The sequence below is a fragment of the Falco naumanni genome, chromosome 9 (genome assembly GCF_017639655.2).
Source record: "Falco naumanni isolate bFalNau1 chromosome 9, bFalNau1.pat, whole genome shotgun sequence".
Taxonomy (NCBI): Eukaryota; Metazoa; Chordata; class Aves; order Falconiformes; family Falconidae; genus Falco; species Falco naumanni.
Window position 1 is genome coordinate 7,100,740 of NC_054062.1, and position 24,251 is coordinate 7,124,990.

Sequence of the window (24,251 nt, forward strand, 5' to 3'; positions counted from 1 at the left end):
TGTAAGGATCCAGCCTCCTGAAGCCAGCCTGGTCCACGTACCGGGATCTGCAGCTGCAGCTCCCGGAGGAAGATGACTAGTCAGCACATGAGGCATGAGCCACAGCCCATAATCACCTTCACCTGAACCGCGGCGCCTTCGGCTACCCACTAGGAAACTGAGAACCCTTTTAGCCAAATCATTACAAAATCATGCTTTAAAGTTATTACCCAAACCTCCCAAATCCATAGTTTTGCAAAGGTAAGAGAGGTCTCCTGGGAGAGGAGGCGAACAGTATCCATGAGTTTCTCATGACCTTACGGAGATTGCCATGACAACACCGCTTCGATCCTCCAAACACGGATATATTCATTTGCACTAGTGTGATTGAGAATAATTAGAGCGAGATTCCCCGAGCCGGGGAGTCACAATCGTACAGCGGTTCATGGCAGTGGAGCCCAAGTTTTGAGGGAAGCAGCCTCAAATTTAAATGTAAAAAAGAAAACCGACAACACTCTTTAGAGCCGCGTGACCTAATTCATTATAAAGAATGTCAGTTAGCAAACCTTTTAAATAAAACATTAAGCTAGAGGTAATTTGAAGCCTTGTGGATTTTGTTTTACTCAATTATTTTCTAATGCTTCAACTTCAAGAATAAATATGCAGAAATAAAAAAAAAAATACTAAGGGTTTCATTTAATTCTTTTTCAAAAGAAATGAAGACATTCATACTAAACCCAAATACCCTCAACCGAGCCAGATTTTTAATTAAAACTTTTCCGTTCTACAAGATTCTTCAAGGTTGTACTATCTGCTTCCACATCCACGAGCCAGCATCGCACCTGCAGATGGGCAAGCACCTAATTCACGTTGGCGTAACCTCTACCATGCACTAAATATTTTTTTTTTAATTCCTTGCCTGTAATTTACATAAACAGTTGCCATTCTCATGCTGTTTGTTGGGAAGAGCGTCCCTCCAGCAGAGACAGCAGCAGATCACATTGGCCCCCGCTTTGGTTCTATCGGTGCGTGATGGTGAGAGCGTGGCTGGAGCGAGGCAGGCAGGGATGAAAAACTCGGCATAGAGCAGTGGCGGATAAAAGCCACTGTTGATCTGCACAGTCTAACATGAGGTTAATTGGGAAAAGGGAGAAAACAAAGGGAAGGAGCTTGATGATTAGTGCTGCAAATGCTCTTTAAGAAATACTATAAACCCCAAAGAAATTCACGCTGCAGCCCATCTCAGAGGCTGGGCTTACCTACAGAAAGAAGAATTTGAGTCTAGAAAATGTCACTGTATTTTAAAAGACTCTAAGGTCTTCCTTCGACCTGGACAAGCTTTTCTGAGTGTTTTGACCCATCACTGGGCAGGTTCCCAATGGGAAATAGGTGACTGATGTGAACAGGCACCCAGCCTCTCCAGGAGGTCCAGGTGCTGCTCTGGACACCACCCAGCTCCATGCTGGGCTCACACCTCAGTCCACCACCATACAGCAACCCTGATCTTTGCATTTACAGTCTTTTTCAAAAGATAAAGGAAAAAACAGCCACTTATATGCAGTCCTGGTGGGTTTTTTTAATTTCCTAACCATTACAGCAGTCCAAGGGAAAAAAAATTCACCCTACTCCCTTGACATGGAATACTCCTGGATATATTTCCAACTGGAAATACAAGAGGAACATGGGAAAAGAGAAATCAGTTGTCCAGCATGAGCAATAACCCTGCTGTCCCAGTTGAAGCCAGCACTGGGCACACACACAGGCAGATTCGACACCAGCAAGCCCAGCAGCGCAGCCCACCTCCGAGGACAGAGCCCATCCAGGACAAAAAAAAAAAAAAAAAAAGAAGTTTAGAGCTAAATATTTTATTTCCATTTGGCAGCATCACTGTTTTCAAGAGGATACCAGGAAGAAATTTGCAGAAAAGTGCTCAACACCGCTCCGCCAGCAAGTCCGCACCACAAAACACTCAGGAGACAAAGAATGCCAGAAGATAAAAAGATTCCTTTCTGCCACTGTGTTTAGAGTAAAACACCACGCTACTTTGATTTATCCTTCCATGTAATCTTGGAAAAAAAGTAAAAAAAAGTCACCCCTTCCCAGGAATTCATTAAGTGGGTTCCAGCATGCACCTCCACGCTCCAGCTCGCCGTGGGGGGCAAGCAAGGTACCAGGAGATGCCCGGGGCAGGCCATGGGAAGCACAGGGCAGAGCTGACTCTTGTAATGCTCACTGCTGTAATTATCACATCGCAACCACACCCTGGGGCCACTTTCAGGGTATTAAAAGTTCTCCTCCGTGCCACCAAAGTACAGTATCTCGCACTGGGAGCCGGTACAAACAGTGGTACCCAGCTGAGCAGCATCACGCGCGTGGCACTGCTGCATCCCCCCGCCCTGGGCGCTCCGACCCCGCTCTCACCAAGGGCCTCTTTTCAAGATCGAAAACTACTGATGAATCCATTTCTCTGCAGCAGAGAATAAACAAGGATTAGTATTCACCCGTTCATAACAGGGAAACCCTGCAGCTAGAGGTGGAGTCAGTCAATGCCTGAACATCCAGCCTAAGTTGCTTGACGAATGCTAACTACAACTCCCAGCTTATTTATCTAATTTGGTTTGATTTTAAAATATTGAGTTACCTAACCAGACACACACACAAAAAAAAAAATCTGAAAATTTTCCATGCTATGAAAACTCCCTGTGCCATTTTATGGTGCTACAATTCAATATATATTTCTGAATTTTACTGAGTTTTATCAATCACATTTGTATTGAGAAATGCCTAAAAAAAAATCAGGGCAAAGGCTACCATTTTTCAAAATGATCTTAAGTGCCTGAGAAATAGGGTCCTACAGTGAATGAGCCTTTCCAATTCTGACTGTGATCCGTAGCCTGTAAATATTTCAGTCATTTAAACCCGTTACAATATTTACTAGGGTCTATTTTTGTCAATCAATCTATAATAAGAGCAGAACATCCCTTTACATACCTATAAAATAATACTCTCTACTTGAGTAGGGTCTGGTTTCTGTATTAGAAAAGGGCAGCTCTGAACTGATACAACCAGTTTTTCACAAAAAAAAAAAAAAAAAAAAAAAAGAATATGGAGGAGGGATAGAGTCAGTGGCACAATCCACAATGACTTTAGCCAGGGCCAGGATCTCCTCCAAGAACAGGCTGACGATGCTCAGAGAAATGCGAAGAAAAACGGCAGGACCACCCGTCCCACCGCGGGCATCTGTGGTCCCACCTCCCATCACCCAGGCAGTGCCTTTTATTCAGGATGGTCTTACTGGTCCCAGTGATACAGACCCTTAACAGTGCCATAAATGTGGAATATTGAACATCTGGGGAACCTGTCACTGCAAAATAAGTCGGGCAGCTACAAGCACTGCTCATGGTGAAGGCGATGCTCCGCACCCCTGCCCACTGGAAAGACGAGACACACCACCAAATAATTCCAGAGAGCAATGAATAGCTGAACGCTGTCAGAGCCTGTACTGACTATCAGTACAGATTTAAAACAACGATCTAAACGCGAAAAGCCTCCCTGTCTATTCCTGAGCCCATGAGGTACAATACTCTCCCCCCCAGCCCCAGCCCTCATTTTAAAATTCATCCTTTATCAGCTTGAGTTGAGAAAATCCAGTAGAAAGGCACAAATGGATTGTGCTAGTAAGCAGAAAAACTGTTACATCTTCTGAATGTAATTTTGCCAAAAGCCTCTGCACAATTTTTTTTGTCACGCTTTGCATTATGAAGGAAATTTCTTTTTAGAAGAACAGGAGAATGATTTGCATAATATTCTTTGCAAGTTAATATCAGCCTCTGATAATGATCTCTGCATAATGCAAAAACGTTTGAGAAGACTGTTACAACACTAAGTAATCATATTTTAAATTATGTTTCCCTTTATAGAAAGGTGTTGCAAAAACACACAGACATGAAATCTGTCTGTTGAAGTCCCAAGAACCACCTGACCATCTTCCCACTATTCTACTGTTACAGATTGCAACACTGCCTTTCAAAATCTTACAAAACAAATTACACTGCAACAGTCTGGCTTCACAGAAGGCAGAGCTTTTTCCTGTGCTGATGCTCCAGCACATTACATTTCACAAGAGCTTCTGATGTACTGCACAAGTTAAGCAAGGACCTAGAAATTAAGATGGAACACAATTAGACGTACCGCAGTAATTAAGGCAGAATCTCCCGGCCGCGCTGTCACTAAGCTGTGCCACGCCGCGACGGAACACCAGTGGAGGTGGCAGCACCGGGGCATACCCCAACTGCCACCAGGTACTGGGGACACTGGTTTATCTGGGTCACTCCTGCTCGGTGGGCTGCAGAGCCATGTACAGAGCACCAGAAGCGATGACTGTGCCACCACTGCCACCTCCCCACGGCACAAAAAGGTGTCCCCGCCGGCAGCCAGCGATCTTCCCAAAATCTCTCCGAGGGATTAGGTGTTGTGTGATGCAGTCACAAGATCTCTGCTAACGCCATCATTCATGCCTAATTAGGTCAGGAACTAAACATAAAAAGAAGAGGTCCAGGAGGAAGCCATTTATACAAGCCTGCCGAGCAGCAACCTATTAGATGTGGGCACCGGCTATTTCCCTCAGCCCATCTCAAACGGGGGATGTGGGTGGGAAGCTAATGCACTGGGATATTAAATGCTTAATAAGTCACTAAGACTTAACCACAACCAAGTGGTTTAAACCTGAGCTAACCTTCCCCAAACTAAAATAAAACTGCGAAAGGAATAGAGAGAGGTTCCTGGGACAACCGCTGCGCAAGGCAATAAAATGCAGGAGTCGTACGCTTCGACGAAGCAAAGGCAGAGAACGCTTTCAGCCCAATCTATTTCTCATCATAGCAATGATGTAACAGTCTCGGAGGAAAGCATGAGGCAGGATCCACGGCGTAGGCTGCACTCCCAAGAGTATGGTATGTACCCCAGAGAGCCAGTGTCCCCAGCCCCTGCCCATAGCATCCTCAGGACCACAGAAGAGAGCACATATAGTCCAGCTCGTGCTACCCACGTCTCTGACATATACAACAGGGCATCATTCAGCCTTGAGGGTGGGTGGTGTTTTTCCCCACCTACAAAACTAAGTCTAAAATTCAAATACCAGATCTGGGCAGCCAAGGCACGGAGAAAACAGCCTCCTGCCCGTCAGAGTGCGCTCGGCAAGGCAGCTGTGTGCGCAACAGCTGCACTTGGTGCAGAAAGCATAACAGAGCCTGTGGTCACTCCTCTCCCCTACACGTTTCGGTAACTTGCAGTTTGTCCAGCCGCGTTCAGCAACAGGCAGGAGAAGAACAACCAGAGTAAGTTCTCAGGCCACAGACCAGCTAGAAAGTGTTTGGGGAGCATTTCTGAAGACACTTTTGGTGGCACTGGCTGTCACAGTGTCATCAACCCATGTACCTGCTCCGAGGTTTTTGCAGGGCCTTCAGCACCTCAAGTCGCCACACACCAGGCTGTACCCACAGATGCTCCAGCACTGCGGACACAACGCCCTCCATCCCCACCAGGCTGTGGGGCACAGTGTGGGGCCAGACACTTTTGCAGTGTATTGCCAGGTGCCAGCACACCCTGCCTGGGAGCAGCTCAGGCTGATCCCCCCACAGTGCTCCAACCCCATCCTAGCACAGAACCATGGAACCACAGAACTGTTTGGGTCAGAAGGGACCTTAAAGATCACCCAGTTCCACCCCCCTGCCATGGGCAGGGTCACCTGCCACTAGACCAGGTTGCTCCCAGCCCCGTCCAACCTGACCTGGAGCACTTCCAGGGATGGAGCATCCCCAGCTGCTCTGGGCAGCCCATGCCAGCACCTCAGCACCCTCATGGTGGAGAATTTCTTCCTAACATCTAACCTAAATCTGACCTCTTCCAGCTTAAAGCCATTGCCCCTTGTCCTATGACTACATGCCCTTGTAAAAAGGCCCCTCCCCAGCTTTCCTGTTGGCCCCTTTAGGTACTGGAAGGTGCTCTAAGGTCTCCTGGAGCTTTCTCTTCTCCAGGCTGAACAATCCCAGCTCTCTCAGCCTGTCCTCACAGGAGAGGTGCTCCAGCCCTCTGATCATCTTCGTGGCCTCCTCTGGACTCGCTCCAACAAGTCCATGTCCTTCTTATCTTGGGGGGGTGCCAGAGCTGGACGCAGTCCTGCAGTTGGGGTCTAATGACGGAGCAGAGGGGGAGAAGCACCTCCCTTGACCTGCTGGCCACTCTTCTCATACCTTTTAACGAGCTTCAAGCAGTTCCTTGCTATACCTCACCATGGGCTCCCTCGAATGGGTTTGCAAACTCCTTGCCCTCCCATCACCAGAAACACCGATGCTGAACCCACCAGCAGCGGCGTCCTCGTCTCTGTGCTGGAGACAGGTCATCAGGTTCCTCTGCAGCTCCCAGACTCGTGCAACGGTGACCGAAATGAAACCCAGCGATGGATGCAACGCTGGCAGAAGGGGAAATCAGTGGCTGCCCCAGGCTGCTGTGCTCCGGTGCAGACCATGCCTGCGGCCACGGCACACGCTGAACAGCAGTACGGGCTCAGGGCGCACAGCAGCTGCTGGAGCCACCGATCTGGTGCTGGGCAGAGCACTCATTACAACTCTCTAATAAGCAGATTTAAAATCAGCTGACTTGGTTTGCAGAGATGCGAGCTGTGACCGCAGCAGGGAAGCCCAGCTACTGGCTCGCAGGGGATGCAGTCACACAGAAAGCCCACACAGAGGTGGCCACTCTGCCCATGGAGCCACCAGCACCTCTGGCCGCATCCAGCTGCGTCTCCAGCAAACCTGCAGAAGAGTCTCCATGAACAGTAGTGTGGGCAATGAATTTTCCCACTCTCTGAGTTCCAGATCACAACTGGTCCTTCTTCATGATGCTACAGCACGGTGGGGCCCGGGGTGAAGCCCCTAATGCCCTGACTCTGCAGGGACACCCAGCAACATGAGCAGCACTGGGAACTTGGGGTGTTTTTTGTTGTTTTGTTTTGTTTTTTCAAAAACTTGCAAGCAAATCTCTCCTTCCCTTCCCCCAGCTGACATGTCCATCCACACCGGTGCACGGTACCACCAAACACAGCTCATATGCCACACACACACACCCCTACATGCCTCATCACCTGGATGCCAAGAGGGAAAGCTTCTCCAACATCCAGCAACCACCGCAGCTGTCGGCACGTGCACCTGGGAGACGACAAGGGTGTAGGAACTGCCTCATGAACTGCCTGAACCAAATACATCTATCGCTAATGCTAGATGTTGTGTTTTACACACCCCTGAGGCACAGAGGAGGAGGTCAGGAGCAGGCTGGAGGGTGGTGAGCCTGCGAGACACTCCAACGATTTCTACAGCGCGTATCCGTGCTGCACAGCCAAGGGAGGCTGCGAGAGCATGGCTCCTGTGGGGCCGGCACTCGGCATTAACTTGTGTTGCTTTATATTGCAATATTGCAATTGAACCGTATAATAAACTGCTTTAAGAATCAGCGGGGGGGAAATACCACTGTGGAGGTGTGACAGCTGCATTTGTTCCTCCAGGTGGTATAAACACATCATGACTTTCACTATATGAAACCTTATAAAGCAGTAAAGGCTACCTGGAACATTTTTGTTGTTTAAAAATCACTTAAAAAGTGACACGACGCACCATGGACATCACCCGGGGACACGAACCGCTGTACTGGTCCTCTGTATTTTGCTGGTGGCCATACAGAAAAAAAGTAACGCCCGATGCTCTGCCGAGCTGTGGTGGGGCGCATGGCCTGGACCAGACACAGTGCAGGTTCTGCTCTGGATGCAGACCATGAGTGAGGTTTGCCCAGAGCTCACCACGGTGTCAGGCAGGTGGTACTCACAAGCCTGCAGATCTTTGCTCATCTCTCAGGCAGGAGCTGCCAGGAGGCAGCAGCTCCCTGCCGTCAAGCCCTTCTGCAGGGGCTGGCAGCACTCAGGCGAGCACAGACTGGATCTTTCTCAAAGCATCCATTGGACTTGAGTTAAAAAATATAACTAGCAGTGTCAGTAAGCCTCAGTAAAAAACCAAGAGATCTGGTCTACCTGCAGAAAACAACCTCTCCGTGCAGCGCGACTGCTGCCAGGACAGCTCAGCTCCAAGCCCTGCTGCGCACACGATGGCTGCCTCCAAGGACATGCTGTGATTTCATCACTCGGTTCCTCCACCCGCTCCAAGCTGCACTGCCCTCCGATCCCACCCGCAGCAGCCACAGCTCCCTTCCAAAGAGCAAAAAGTTAAGTTCTCCCTCCTGTGTCGTTTCCTGTGCCGAATCCAGAGCAGTCAGCAAGTACTGCAGGATACACCTCCCCTAAGGCCACTCTCAAACAAGACAACAGCCAGTTTGGGATCTTAAGGGGAAGGTAAATGAGGAAACTTGCTAAATTTGATTGTAAAAATATTCATGAAGATACCAAGCAGCTCGGGTACCTCCAGCTCTGTGCAGAAGTGCCCACCGACTCGCAGGGAAATGCACAGGCGCTTGTCCAAGCCTTTGAAGGGTCTCGAGCGGGGACCACCAGGCAGCCACGTAAGCCCATGGAGAGGGATGGACACTACCAGGGTATCACTGACAGCAGGACAGCAACTGACCTTACAACTGTGATGGGCTCTGACAAGACAACGGCTTGAGATGCGCCGGCTCCCGTGCTCCTCTCCAGGCTGGTGCCCACTGGGAGGCAGAATGGGACAGCACATTACGGTCTCTTCCCCAAACTGGTTCATGAATCTTCAAGGATACAGGACGAGAAATCTTAACAATGCCATGCAAGGATATAAAAGCTGCTTTATGCTGAAATCAGCACTGCAATCTGAAAGCAGAAGTGTTGCCACCATTAGTGGACCTGAAAACCACGCAGAGCCAAGCCACCCCGGCTGGCAACACAGGGTCTCCAGCCCTCGTTGCCCCGCTCTGTGGTAAAGCACCCTCAGGCTCCACACCTACACTGCAAAACCAAAGCACTGCATGCACCTTGGGCTCAATCTACATTTTTAGAGACGCACAATAAAAAACACCAATGAAAAAAACCCAAACAAACCAAAAACAAACCAACCAAGAGTCATCTGAAAGACCAGTTATTAGATTGCTTGAAATGACTTGAAATGAAATTCCCACAGATTTTATTGGACTGCTCAAATATTGATCCTGGTGTCCTTCTCGCTCGCTTTGCAACGCAGAAATTCACCTTGCTAGAAATCCCACCTGTGTGCTGAGCCAGGAACACGCACGGGGAATGTCTGGGGTTGCTTTGGTTTGTTCCCTCTTCCTTGGCCTCCAACCACCAGCGCACATCAACACAAGAAGCCAGGAACTTCACACAGTAATTCCTTTGTTCCCTGCCTGCGCGCCTGCAGCACGCCGAGCGATGGCAGAGCACGGGAAGCCTCCGTGCCCACGCAGGAACAGGAGCGTGCAACACGTGCCGCAGCTCCCGCCCCGGGTGGTCGCCTCTCTGGTGGTCATCACCTGGCTGTATCTCGGAGGGCTTCTGGACCAGGTAACCCTCAGGAGCCTTCCAGATCCCCTGCCCTCAGGAATTCCCTCCCCATGCAGGATCCCCATGGGACTGTAGGAGAGGAGGGCAGAGAGAGCCTGAGCACACCGGGATATTCTGCTGGGCTCTGTGTCGCTCTGGTGAGGCTTCCCGTCCCCTCCCAGCCCCTGAGATTGTTTAACCTGACTGGCATAAACGCCGTTGGTTTCACCCACAGGTACAAAGCAGCACCCTGGGGTGCACCTGTGCCAGTGCACCCCCAGTTCATCTGCCCAGCACAGCTGGGACACAGATGGGTCATGCTCCGGTGAGGTCTCCCCCATTCCTGTCAAATAAGATGGTGTTTGGATCCTCATCCTAAATTCTCAGGTTACAAAACCACGCGGTGCCTCAACACTTGACAAATAACACCAACAGTATACATTATTTTTTTACCTACATAAAAAGAAAATAAAACAATGAAACCCCAGCCTCTGCTGCGTGTCAATAGCTACTTCAGAGCTCCAAGCAAGCGCCTCCATCGCCCCGGCCATCCAGTATCCCAGTCCCTGTGATGAGGTGCCAGCAGCACGCTCTGTGCTTCATGGCTCGCTTCACAAGGCATGTGCCCAGCCCCAAGAAGCTCCATCATTCTCTCCCAAGCCCTGCAGATGTTTCAGCTCAAGCCGGCCTCCTGGCCAGCACCCCAACATCCCCTCCCTCACTTGTCTGCCTGCGCAGTAAAGCACCAAGCAACGGCACTGCGAGCTCAGAGGAGAGCGGAGCAGCTGGAAGGCAACAGCTCTGCAACTTCCAAATTCCTATTTAGCTTCTTTTAAAAAAAAAAAAAAAAAAAAAAAAATCACACTCGCAGCATAAATGCAAGCTGGGCTGGTACTTCACTCCTCCCTCATTGGGATGCGCTCATCCTTAACTTACAGCTCATCCACTCACGAGGTGCATCACAGCCTCCTTAGCAGCTCACACCCCCTGTTAACACGCCAGTGCCCCATCCCAATGGTGAGGACAGCTGCCTGCTTCTCCAAAGGACCTGCCCTTCCCAAGTTCTCCAGCATCTCGCGGGAGGTGAGGGAGATGTGCAGCTCTTGGCCAGCACAGGGCAAAGCTCTGGAGAAGGTGTCCAGAAGCCTTGGATGGAGCAGCTCAGAGTGTCCTGGATGGGCTGGAGCCTTGGCAAGGCTGGAGCGGCCGAGTGCAGCCCCTGGCCCGGACGGAGCCGTGGCATGGATCCTGGGAGCTGTCTGATGAGTCAAGAAGTCCCACTGTTCAATTCACAGCCTGGGAATTAGTCAATCCTCCTCTTTCGCCTGGGGTGGGGAGTGGGGGCCTGGCCCCCATCCAAATATTGTGTAAACTGGAAAAAAACCCAACCAACCCTATTTAAAATAACCAAAACAAACCCCAAAACAGTTAAGCTGTAGAATTACTGTTTTGGAGGAATGGGGGAAAGCTGAAGCTGTAACAGCAAGTTCTCCCATTCCCTTCCTCCGAGAGCCTTAAAAAGGCTTCCCACCATCCCGCTACGGCCCTTCTCACATTACACTTGGACAAACCAAAGGGAAGCCTGGTGCTCAAGGTCAGGGTGACAGCCAGCCACCCAGGAGCCCAGCCCGGGGGTGCCCAGGGGTGCCCAGGGGTCTGCTCCAGCCACCGGCTGCTGCTCCGGCTGATGGGCAAGCCCTGCCCCGGTGGGGATTCCGGCAGGGGAGGGATGGAGGAATGGAGCGATGAGGCTGTTCTCTGTCGGCTTCAATTCCATGGATGCCCACGCAGAAAGCTAACACAACCTTCCCAACTTCTACTTTTTTAAAAGGCTTTTCTCTCTCTCTCCTTCCCCCCCCCCCCCCCCCCCCCCCAGTTTTTAAAATCCAATTATAGCACGACTCTCTCAGCAGGGGTCAGTGTAGAATAAGAATCGCCAGAGTTAATGGACATAAGACCAAGAAAGATTAATGCCTAAATGGTTTCAAAAGTTGTATGATGCTGATTTCATTAACATTTTAATTGTAATGTATCTTTTTAATCTTCTTTCACACTAATGGTTTTATATGCTTCAAAAAAAAAGAAAAAAAACTGCTGACAACAAAAATATCAACATACCAAAATTAACAGACGGAACTGAGTGCTATAATGGGAACTGAATGAAATGCAGAAAACCGTGTTAATGATGCATTAAGAGTAGGAATTGTGCTCAGACAAGAGTCAAAAATTCAGCACTACAGTTGCATGCCCTGTCTTTGCCTCCCCCAGATATTCAGCACAACCCCAGATACGTGCCTTTCAGCTGTGCTGTGCTGAAGCAATAACCCAGGCAACATTACCGAATGCATGCATAGATTTAGCCAAAAGAAAAAAAAAAAAAAAGTGTGCTTTAAACCTTGCAATTTATCTAATTTAATCAGGGTGATAGACCAGAGCAGAAGATTCAGAGGAGGCTGCTGCTTCTGACCATGACCCTTTATTGAACAGCACCGACGCTGCTGTCACCGCTCTGCAGGCTCAGGTACCACGGCCACAGCAGAATTCAGACGTGAAAGATGCAGTTACAACCACCGTGCAAAATTTTATTTTCCTTAATTAGAAGACAATTAAACCTAAGCAGTAATGTTTCATTAAGCATGGGCATGTATTGATGATGTTAGCATGTATAAACGAAGGGAGGCACAAAAGAAGATAATTGCAGAGCAGACAGATGAAATTTCAAGCAACTTTTCTTTGTAGAAACGAGCGACTGAGTGATACAGATGCCTTGACCTGCCTGCGAGGCTGGGCTGCAGCTACAGGAGCCATGCAAAACCCGCAGTGTTTCACTTCGCAGTCCATCTCCCTGCTAACGAGTTCTGATGATCTAGTCGGAGTGGTACAAACCCTCCACACCAGCACCTGGCAAACTGCAAAACCCTAGAGTTCGCAACAAGAGCGTGACTCCAGCCATATCTGTAACAGAACGTAACCAAAAAGCAGATTCTCATACCCAGGTTGAGTCCTACAAAGGACTGGCCACAAGCCAGCGCAGCACTTTGCAGGTTTCCAGCGAAGGGGCACCTATCCAGAGGGGCTCCCCCTGCTTGGGGGCACCTCCTGCCAGCAGGATCTGAGCTGTGAGCTCCGCACCCAAGAGCCACGCTGCAGGAGGGGTCTGTGGCACACCAGGGTGGCCCAGCCTGGCCCACTGGACGTCTCCCACCTGACACTGGCAATCCCCATCCCTTGGAAATCAAGGCATTTTAACCACCTTCAAATAGATCAGACCTCACTCCCCATGTGTTTCAGGCACACGGCCGTCGCCTTCTGCCTTGAAACACCAACCCTTCCCACACCCACCCGTTACACCTCTATCCAGCATAATCCCTCCAGAGCTTAGCGCCCTGCAAAGCACCGAGCACCAAAACATTATCACTCCTTTGCCGTGTCATCACTAAACAGCGTCTTCTACAGCATCTCTGCGAGGAAGTATGTTATTTCCAAACCTAACCCTCCTCTTCCTAATGCCTCATATAATCGGAGCGTAAATGTTTGTCCTATGACAGAGAGAACTGGCATGTTAAACACGTCCCCCCACACAAAATACATATATATATAACCGAGGCTGCCATATGCTTCCCCAGTGGATATCATGATAGGAACGCGCGCATGGAGCCGAGCCAGCGCTGGCACTCGAACACAGGACCCTTTCCACACAACTGCTCTGCCACCGAGCCCACGAGCCTGAGTAAGCACAAGCTCCGTCGTATTTAACTTGCGATCCTTCGCACACGCTATTCTTCACTGCGCTGCCGAAATTCAGTCTCCAGACACCCGGGGATGAAAAACATCTGGCTCCTCTCCCCGAATCGATAGATCCAGAAGAGCCCTGATTGCCACAAATGAGATGCTGCAAAGAAAAGGAGGATTTTTCTTCTCCTGTTTTTTTGCAAATGATTAATAGATCCTGATACTGGCTTTATTGCTGTGAGGATGACACCGGGAGGTGAAGTATTTAATCTCATCCCAGTGACTATATATGGTCACTCTGATGGAGTCACCTCCCTCCCCTTACGCTCCCGCTGCCCTTCGCTCCTGGCACTAGCCTCCGCAGCAAACTGGCAGTGCTTGGGCACAGCGCCGGCGAGCCAGCAGTCAGCAGACTCCCCACATTACTACGCTCTCTTCCCCCCTTTCCTATTTTTGGGGGCTTATAATCCCCCCCCAAAACACCTTAAATTGGGAGAAAACCAGAGAGAATACACAAATAATCAGAAAAAAACCCAAACATTTTAAGAGTACTTTATAGAGAACTGTTACATGGGGGGGGGGACGGGACACGAACAAACCCTGTCAAGTTATTTATAGTTATTTATGTTTAAATGCACAATTCATAACTGCTTAGAACTTTAAAAAAAATAAAAATAAATCTTTTTGTGAAACGTGTATCAATTTATTCAGCCCACACACACTGGTTTGTTATTGGAGGGGAGTTCGTGGCTGCTGAAGCAGGAGCAGTGATTTCTGCAGCCCCCCCATCCACCCACCTAGGGGAAAAAAATGTGCTGAAATATTTGTCTTCATAGGAAATGCAACACAAAAATGTACTTGACATGCAAATATTTTTTTTTGAAGTCTGACGTGAGGACCTCTAACAAGACTGAAGCCAAACTGCGATGTCTGTGAACAACCCAGGAACACGCAGAGCACAAATCCTGTGCCAAGGGCTATTTATCTTCATTTTATCCCATTGAGCCGTGAGCTTTCGGGGGTCTCTGTCACCATACCAAATAACTGCTCTTGTCACCACCGGCCCCAACGCCTCCTCCAGCAAGGAGCTCAGAGGAGGAGCTGGTGCTGTGCACAGGCTGTGGATACCAGCAACCTCCCCCCCATCCATCAGTCCACCCACAGGGCAGCCTCCACTCCAGCTGAATCCGGAGATGAGGAAGAGTGTGGTACCTTCAGTGGGTTGAAACCCCACTGGCCAGGGAAAAGGAGGAAGCTCCACACACTTCTTCCATCATCCAGGACTCTACGTGGCAGGCTCAGTCCCAGCAGTTTGATTTTTATTACCTCCGTCCCCATTTAGGAGTAAGCACATGACAAAAATGAGTGCAATCCTGCACAGTGGAGCTCGCCCGGGGATTGCCTCTCCCTCCCTGGGATCACAGCATTTTAGCAAGTTTTCCTTTAGCAGCAGTATTTGTGGATACAAAGACTGTAGGATTTAGGGTTTTTTTCAAAATTCCTGTTCTGCCTCCAAACATTTGCTTAAAAACAAGTTGAACTTAAAAAAAAAAAAACAAAAAAACAAACCGCTAATGAATCACAGTTCCTAGCAAATGAGCAATTGCAGTTGACACAATGAATTATGCCTGAAGCAAGCTGGGAAACATATTTTGCAAATGATCTCATCCACAGGCAAACCTGGCATGACACTTGATTTGCTAAAAAAGACACAAAGCCTGTCAAAATTCCTGTCACTTCACAAATAAAGTCAGGTAGAGAAAACCAACAGCCTCACCCTCCTTTAAGCATGCTTCACCTATCTCCCAATTGCTCTGCAGGCTTGGTTTAAAAAAAAAAAAAACGCCACACACCACCTCCTTTAGGTGTGCCCGATCCAGCCGGGTGCTGAAGGCTGTCGGGTCTTGCTCCCACTTCTCTGGATGAAGAAGGGATGGGATGGGATGGATGAAGAAGGGATGGGCTGGACTGGGAGGCTGCTCTCCGGATGGCAACCACGGGCTCAGGCTCAATTGGAAGGCTAATTGCAGCAAGACACAATGCTCCCTCTGGCCATTAGGTACGGCAGGGAGCTGACAATTCAGTTTAATTTCCTCCAGCTGAATGCCTGTATTTTATCTCTTTCATTGCATTCAACTAAACTCAAAGAAATGGGGGGGGGGGGGGGGGGGGGGGGGCGGGGGAAGAGAGAAAGAAAAAAAAAATAGAAGTGTAGTAGGTTTGCATGGCAAGGTTTGGGTAGTGGGGGGGCAGCCCCCCTGCTCTTCAGCATCCCTGGAGCCCTCTAGGACCGGTTCCTTTCAGCCCAGCCCACCCCGTTTCCCCACCTAAAAAGCTGGCTGACTCAGAAAGCCGGGGAGAAAATTCAAACCCAGGGTGGGAGCCTCCTCCTAACCCCATTTTGTCAGGCCTGGGTATTTTTAAACACAGGCATCGTACAGAGCAAGAGCAGAGTCACATCACCCTTCCACAGGCTGTTTGGCTCTTGATCCCCCATCTCCGCCAGCCTTCACTGACCAGTTTAAGTACAGCTGTGTCAATCAAGGTACCGCGCATCCCTGTGGAGCTCTGCAGGCCAGCACCAGCCCCCCAGAAGGCCTGGCAGGGAAAATGGACTTTATAAGACAATCTAAAATAAATATTTCCATCCCAAGGTGAGACGGTTTCGCCCCCGCTGTCGGCTAAGTGCACGCCAGTCCGGAGGTTTCCCTGAAGCCAACCCAGAGTCCAACAGGCTCTGGCAGATTTCTTGGCGCTTCTTCCCCAAGTGCCAACCAGCAACACAGCCTCACACCTGACACCTCCACGTGGGATTTGAACCAAAACCTAATCCAGAAAGGACTTACCCAGACTTTACAGGCAGGCTCCTTCAAGTTCAAGGAGAAAGGATTTCTCTTTTCCCGGCTCACCAGTGACAACCATGCTCTATGGCCCCCGGACCCGCAGCACAACTGCCCCGCAGGGATGCCCATGGGGATGCTGACCTGTCACTAGCACCTGCTGCGAGGGATTGAAATCTGTGAGGGACCAAAATCTGCCCCCCCCCTGCCCCAAACCCAAGGGGGCTCCCTCAGGGAGGCACAGAGTTACAGCCGGGGAGCAAAAAGCCTTTGCTATTGCAAAAGGGCCGCGAGAACATCACTTCCAAAACCATCCAGCATCGACACACACGTGTCTTACCTAAAGGTGTCCATCTCCTAGGAACAGAGGAGGGCTCTGGGAAAAGCCTGGGGAGCCCTCAACAGCCAACCCCCCCAGTGCCAGCACCGAGCACCCTGAGCATCCTGAGCACAGGCACGAGGGGCAGGAAGGGAAAATCTCCCCAGGCACCGGTTCCAGGCCAGCAGAGGAAGGCTGGTCCAGCCCAACGGCTGAGCCCCTGGGTAAGGGGGTCCGAGCACGGGACCCTGAGGTGTTCCAGGGCAGCGCAGGAACCGCGTGTCTCGCCCCCGCAGGCTCCTTCCAAGGATGCGCAGGGCTCCGGCGTACGCGCTCACCGACGCCTGACTTTCAGCCAAGTCCTCGTCTTGCCCAGCAATCCCTGGAAGTTTTCTTTGACAAATTTTAAGTTCTAGAAATCCATCCCCACCCTTCGGCATCCAAATACTACAACTCGTCCCCCATGAAGCTGTATTTATAAGGCCTCTACAGGAGGAAAAGCCCCAAAACCACAACAGTTGCAGCCACGGAAGGCCATTTATCCTCAGGAGGAGGAGGAGAAAACCCTAATTATTTTATATTTGCCGCTTACTTCAGATCAAACCATTATTACCTCCATTACCCACACCTGGAGGTCACAGGCTTATTGTCCTAGGCTGGGTAAACAACATCAATTCAGCTAATGAGGAAAGGCTTTATGATTTTTAGTTGAAGGGGTTTATTTAATAGCATGTTGCAAGGCAGGTAATTGTGCTTGAACGTCGCACTTTTAGGCGGGACTGGCTCTCCCGTTCACCCCCGGTGGGCACTGGGGACCCCACCGGGTTTGCGCTGCCGCTGCCAGGGCCACCCCAGCAGCCACCGCCGAGAAGCCACCACGAAGGCAGCAATCATTCCCGTTTGTTTACCGATTCCAACTTCTCCTCCTGTTTAATATTTCAGCGGGAGATGCTAAACCCGCCCGCCAGCCCCTCAATTACGCAGGGCGCGAGGCAAGCACTTGGCAGGCACCGAGCCCATCAAGCCGCCCGCAAGCTCGCAAATGCCTCCTGAAAGGAGGGGGGGGGAAAATAGGGAATATTCAAATTAACGAGCCAGCGGGTAATGGAGACTTGACTGGAAGGGATCCTGTGCTTTGCCTCGGTGGGTACGAGCGAGCTGGCGGAGCAGGCGATGGACGCCGTCGGGTTATTTTCCAACAGCCGGGAAGATGTTTGGAGAAGTCCTTGAGCGCAGCAGCCGCACTTTAAGGAGAGCAGCCCGCAGCCTGCAGCAGGCAGGGCAAGGCGCCAGCGCTCGCTCCATAAATCCCCAATTTTTCCTATCAAAGCAGGTGAGGACCCTGCCCCTCGCCGGCTGGGAGGCACAGCACCCGTCCCACAGGGAGCCCCCCCCCAGCCATGCCACCGGGAGCCCCCAGCTGCCAGGGGGGCACCGGGCACCCCGACAGCCGCCAGCATCACTCCCAAGCGCCGGATTTAGGCGTTCGGCTGGGTTCTGGGTGCTTTGCTTTTTTTAATATCTCCCTTTTCCCAGCGTTTTCCTCCCTGGGAAAGTCCAAGCCTGCTCCTGCCTTTTGCCATTAACCCCCCCCCCCCCCCCCCCCGCCCCAGCCGGCCCCGCAGCCCCTTCCAGGGTATCCCTAAAACCCCATTTTCCACCTTCGTGCAAGACTTGAAAACACCGCAGGAACTAACCCAGTTCACCCCAAACCAGCTCCCCAGGTGGGGTCCCCCACCCCTCAAAATCCTGCACCCCCCTGGGCTGGGCCGGGCTGAGCCCCCCCCGGGAGTGCCCGAGCGCCCCAGGGGGTGAGCGCAGGGGGGATGCAGGGGGGTGCCTGCAAGGGGGATGCGGGGGGTGCCCGCAGGGGGATGCGGGGGGTGCCCGCGGGTAGACGCGCTATGTGCCCCCCCCCCCAAAAAAAAAGAATAATAACGGGGGGGGGGGGGGGGCGGGGGGGGAATAAGGGGGGGCCGGCGCGTGGGTGTGTTGCAGCGCTCCCCCCGGGTTCGGGGGGGGGATTAAAGCGCGACGGGGGTGGCGGTGCCCGGGGGCCCCCCGCCGCCCCGGCCCGGCCGCGGCGCTCACCTGCGGGGCGCCGCCGGAGCCTGCCCAGGCCTAGGCGGGCGGCGCGGTCCCGGCGGCAGCAGGAAGTGGTTCCGGCCGCTCTCACATGGACTCTCCCTGACCTCGCCCAGCAGCGCCGGCAGCCGCCGCCGCCGCGCAGTGCCGGCCCCGCCGGCCGGGCCGCCCCGCCGCGGGGGGGGAGCGCCGGGGGGGGCGGGGGGAGCGGCGCGGGGCGGGCACCGGCCCCACCTCCCGCCACCGCCCGCCGCCCCCGGCCCGGCGGGGGGAGGGACCGCGGGGGGCGGGACCCGAGCGGGCACCCCCGGGCCGGCGGCGGGGCCGGGCACGGCACGGCAGGGCGCGCTTCGCTCCTTCATTCCACCTTATTTTAATCTATTTTAATCTGTTTTATTCTATTTTAATTTATTTTAATTTATTTTATTCTATTATTTTATTCTGTTCTGGTTTATTCTATTCTATTTTGGTTTATGATTTTAATCTATTCTAGTCTAGTTCATTTAATTTTATTCCATTCTATTCTATCCTATTCTATTCCGGTTCATTTTATTTCATTCTATTATATTATTTCACTCTATTCTATTATATTATTCTATTCTATTCTATCCTATTCTAGCCTAGTTCATTTTATTTTATTCTATTCTATTCTATTATTCTATTCTATTCTATCCTATTCTAGTCTAGTTCATTTTATTATATTCTACTATTTTATTCTACTCTGTTCTATTCTATTATGTTCTATTTAATTTTATTTTATTCTATTCTATTCTATCCTATTCCAGTCTAGTTCATTTTATTTTATTCTATTCTATTCTATTCTATCCTGTTCTATTTTAGTTCATTTTATTTTATTCTATCCTATTGTATTTATTTCGCTCTGTCCTATTCTATTTCATGTTATTTTATTTTTTAATTCTATTTTCTATTCTATTTTATTTAACTTCATTTTATTTCATTGTTGTTTTATTGGTTTATGTTTTATCTCATTTGATTATTTCATCTTTTCATTCCTATTTTTATTTATTTTTTTACTTTCTAATCTTTTATTTTTATTTCATTGTATCATTTTTCATTTTATCTTTATTTTTTTTACCTTTACTACTTTATTTTATTGGTTTAATTTTTTCATTGCATCATTTCTTTTTTTTTATTCATTTCTTATTTCTTTCTTACATTTCCTCCATTCAAATCTTTATTTCATTATTTTTAAGCAGCACAGCCCACTTGGAAGGGCCCTACAATGACCACCTAGGCCAGCTGCCAACTGCCTGCTTATTTTATTCTTTATTTCACTTTTTTTCATTTTTTTTTATTTCATTTCCCATAGGACACCCCATTCCTATAGGACGACCCCCAGGGGGCTGTGGGGGCTGCTGGCCCCCCTGGGCTGCACCCCCCCCCTCCCTCCTCTTGTCCCATCCTCCCCCCCCCGTGGGACCTGGCGGGGGTTCCCTCCTGGGGCTGCTGCCCTGTGCAAAGGGAATCCTGTGGGATCCGCTGGGAGATGCCGGTGTGTCCCTGGCTGTGTCCCCAGCCGTGTCCCCAGGCCACCCCGCTGAGCCACCTCCCGCTCCTGCAGCTCTTCCTTGAAGCCAACCCAGTGGTTTCTCAGCCCGTTATCTCATTTATTCCCCTAATTAATGAGCTCTGGCCACCCGCACCCGTCCCGTTGCCGTTTCCCACCGCCTGTGCCATCGCGGCTGCCGGCCCTGCCGCCCTTTGCTCATTTCCACCCTGATTTTAGAAACATCGGTGCACGTGTTGAGCCCTGCACGTGGGTGAGGGATCAGCTCTGTGGGGCCAGGGCATCCCTGCATCCCACTGGCTTCATCCCAAGGGATTCTGCATCCAAAGGGATGCCCCTTGCAGCCAACACCTGCAGGAGCTGCCGTGCTCAGGGAGGGGGTGGGCGAGGGGCCAGGGTGACGGGTGCTGTTCGGGAGGTGTAACCCCTCCAAGTGGACAAGGAGACAGGCCAGCAGCAATGCTGCGCACCCACGGCCCATGGCGAGCTCAAGGGGAAGCCCACGGGGGCACAGAGCTCCCACCCCCAGCAAAACCGGGCCTGCAGGGGATTGGTTTGCGGGGGTCTCGCAGCCCAGATTTTAGTGGCAGAGGAAGATGAACCCAGCAAATCCAGCAAAAGTGCGGAGCCCAAGCTTCCCGGGCTGCTCCAGCTCCACTCCCGCCTTCCCTACCTTCCTCCTGCAGGCAAAAGCCTTTTTTCAGTGTCACAGACAAAAGCGGAGTTATCTGAGGTGGAACTGCTCGAGACTTGCAGGCAAATTTCCATTCCAAATTTCATCTTCCAGCTTCAAAAAAAAAAAAAAAAAAAAAAAGAAAAAGTCATTTCGCTTTGTTGCTTCTTTAAGCCCAAAATATTAAAATCAGCAAACCTATTTGCATGATTAAAATGTGCAGTGTTAGCCCTACGTCTTCTAAATAAATTTCAAAGGAATAACAAAAAACCTCTTTAAAGCATGAGCCTCTTTCTGTCTGTTTTGCATGCAAGATTGTGTCAGAACTTCTTTGAATCTGGAAGTTTCTCTCACACTCCCAAACATTTATCATTTCGAGGCTGCCTTAAAATCTGCAGCAAAATATCCCCATATTTTAAAAATCAACATTGGATGCCTAGATCTGCTCAAGGCTGAGGAATTTCATTAGCACTTGACACTTTAAAAAACAGTGTCAGGTCAGGACAAACACATTTTCTTTGCTGCGCAAGATAAAATCGGCTGGGTTTTTTTTTTTTTTTTTAGAAATGATGCACGAGAAATATGTCCCAAAATTTTGAGGGAACGGGATCACACTGCCCGCAACACGCGCCGTTCCCAGCTCCCCTCCCTCGTTTATCATTGAAGCATCTCAACACGATGCTACAAACGCCTCAGCACCCACGTGGACACCCGCCCAGGAGTGGGGCACTGGGGGCCCGTTTGGCCACTTTCTGGGCAGAGTGGAGCCGCTGAGCTCCCTTCCGGCACAAAAACGTGGAATATTTCCTGCAGGAGTTCCCCCTCTCATTGGGGATGCCCCGTGTGTCCCCGGCTGGACCATTGCACCCAGCTCGTAGGGCTGCAGCGCTGCTCCTCAGGGCGAGCATCCCCATGGGGATGGCCAGCGCTCTCCCCTTGTCCCTCCTTGAGGGACCACAGCCCACACTGGAGCATCCCCATCTCGCAGAGGATGCGGGGACATGACCCCAGTGACGCTCCACTGGCTGCCCAGGTTTTCCAGCAGAGCTCGGGCTCAGTGCAGGGACGGGAGTCGGTGGAGTGGATTTGGGAAGCCACCGGCACCTCTCTGAGCTCCAGGGGAAATCCAGCTGCATCCACAGGCAGCTGGGAGATGCTGCACAGTTGGGAAACTCCTGTTCTTCCCAAGTGCTTTAGTGGGACAGAAAATCCGAGCTTTGCCCAGGGCCTCCCCCCACTCACGGAGAGCAGAAAGGCGGCTAATGCTTCAGCTGGGAGAGCCTCTTCCCTCCCTTCAGCCATGGACATTGTAAAAATGTTCTGTGATGGAGAAAGAAACATTTCTTAAGTACCATTTGATGTCTCAGAATGGCTCCAGGGCTAGAGAAAACATGTTTATTTACTACTATGCTGATTTTAATGCAAAAGATTGGTTCACTGACTAGAGGAAACAAAATAGGCAACATTTTCCATAATGTCTGCAAAGTGTTCTTAGGCTGATGAAAATATTTTCTTTCTTTCTCTCTCTTCCCTGCATTTTTTTTAAACTAGCATTTCAAATTGAAGAATGGCTTGAGGGCTGAAGAAATCACTTGATAAAATACCCAACATTTACATTCTTGCAGGAGAAAAGCTAACTTTTTCTTTTTTTTTTTTTCCAGCAGAACAGTAGTTTACCCAGGCAGAAGAAACAATCCCACAGTATCCCACGTCCGTTTAACCCTTCCTGGCTGCAGCTTTTCGGTTATATGTTAGCTGTTGCCTGCAAAGCGTTAGAGGTTTTGTTCCTTCTGCAAATTCTGGGTTTTGAGGACGCTGAAGATGGTTCAAATACGCTTTGCATCTTGCTTTCCAGTCATATTTCTGAACGCCTGTGCAAGGGAGCCGGCCTGGCTGGGTACCAGCGTCCCAGCTGTCAGGGAGCCCACGGCAAAGCACTGCTGCACCAAGCTCTGCAGAAACCAGAGGACAAATTTATTTTGTGCAGACGTGACTTTCCAGCAAACTAAGTCATGAACAAGACCTGCAAGGTCTTCCTCATCTTCCTACCTCCAGAGGTGCCGCTGCCGGGGTGGCCGGTGCTAGGGCCGAGGTTGCCACCAGCCAGGCTGGCCTGCTCCCCGGCACTCTGCGGCTGCAGGAATCACCACGTCCCAGCTCCGGGCTGGAAGAGGATGCTGGAAAAAATGCAAAAATTAAAGTCTGCCTTGAAAGCCTCATTTTTCGGCAGCAATCCTTCAGAGGACTTTGCAAAGCAGATCAGCTGTCATATTAAGATGAATTTTTGTAACTGGGACAAAAGTTTCCTTTGTAGGTAGAAGCAGTATTATCTACCCAGCCTAACACATGCAACTACTATTTGTGCTGTGCTGTGAACTACAAGGCAAGCTGGTAAAATTACTCGCTACCAGAAACCTTTACTTTGATGGTACATTTAGCTAACACTTCAGTGTAATTGGTATTCATAGGAGAGAGGAGACGACACAGCAGCTATATTACAGCCGTATAAAGTTTATTGGGATTAACATACCATCATGAATAGCAGCAAATGACCAAAAAAAAAAAAAAATAAAGGTATCACAAACCCTCATTTACATACTTATGGCAAAGGGATTTGCCTTTTCCTCTCCTCATCGTACCCACCAAGTGGACTTCACCAGATGATGAGTTTTGCTTGTTGTGCTCCAGCCTGCAAGAATAGAGACAATCTTTAATGTCCTTGTAGACAATTAAAACACCGTAAGTGAGGAAAGGGTTGGTTCCTTGGGGGATTTGCTGCAATCAGCGTAGCAGAGCCCAGTGGTGTGGGAGGATACATGGGTTCTGGCCATACAGAGCAGGAACTGCCTAGAAACACACCTCTCAGCCATGAAGCTCAAAACGGGTCTGAAGGCAGATATTCCACCTGCCTTTCCCTTTGGAAAATGGAGATAAAGAGGTTAAATGACAACCTGTGACCATCCCGGGAATTTATCTGCTGGCTCTGCCTCGTTAGTCTCTTGCTCCCTCTGCTCCTTGACCGCTTTGTGGTGTCTTCATTTCACTTCCCACTCCAGAATTACACTCTGCTCCCATTAGGGAGCCTTGCCGGCATGTATTTCACTGGGAAAGCTTTAACCCTGCTGCAGTAAATCTCTCCTGGGTCACGGAGGGTCTCATTCCAGCCCAGCAATGTTTTCATGTCAGCCCCGCAGAGATCTCCTGGGAGGCCCAGGGCTCAGAATTGGCATTTTGACGGTGTCTGAGCTCTCTGAACCAGACCATGACCCTGGCAGATAACTGCCATCGCAGCCCACTTGTAACATTAGTAATTGCAATTGCCAGGCGTGATGGGACGCGATGGGATGACAAGTGGCGTGTTCGCTGCGCCCTCCGGTCACCCATCATACTGGAGGAGGGACGGGGTGCCAACACTGCATGTTGGGACCAGTCCCTGAAATCTTTGCTCAGCCAAAGCTGCAGGACCCAGGAAGACAATTTTTTGGCCAAGGAAGCCTTTCACTTGTTGTCCTTGGTGCCTGTTCAGCCCAGTTATTTTTTCTCTGCCAGCTATTCTCCTTTCCATCTTTGAGCGTGGGGTGACAGCC

At 50.3% G+C, this 24,251-nt stretch overlaps 1 protein-coding gene and 1 long non-coding RNA gene across 2 annotated transcripts in view; both read right to left on the bottom strand.

The window, feature by feature from the left end:
• The window catches only part of NACC2 (NACC family member 2), a 61,703-nt gene extending 43,073 nt beyond the window's left edge, over nt 1–18,630 (bottom strand). The window contains exon 1 of the mRNA XM_040605756.1: nt 18,470–18,630. The gene's annotated coding sequence lies outside the window, so the exon portion shown is untranslated. The remainder of the gene's footprint in view (nt 1–18,469) is intronic.
• A 1,821-nt stretch (nt 18,631–20,451) lies between these two features.
• Nucleotides 20,452–22,829, bottom strand: LOC121093456. Its single transcript, XR_005829584.1, has 3 exons — nt 22,714–22,829; nt 22,342–22,616; nt 20,452–20,778 (listed from the first exon to the last, which is right to left on the bottom strand). It is a non-coding gene; the product is annotated as an uncharacterized LOC121093456 (long non-coding RNA).
• Nucleotides 22,830–24,251: the final 1,422 nt, after the last annotated feature.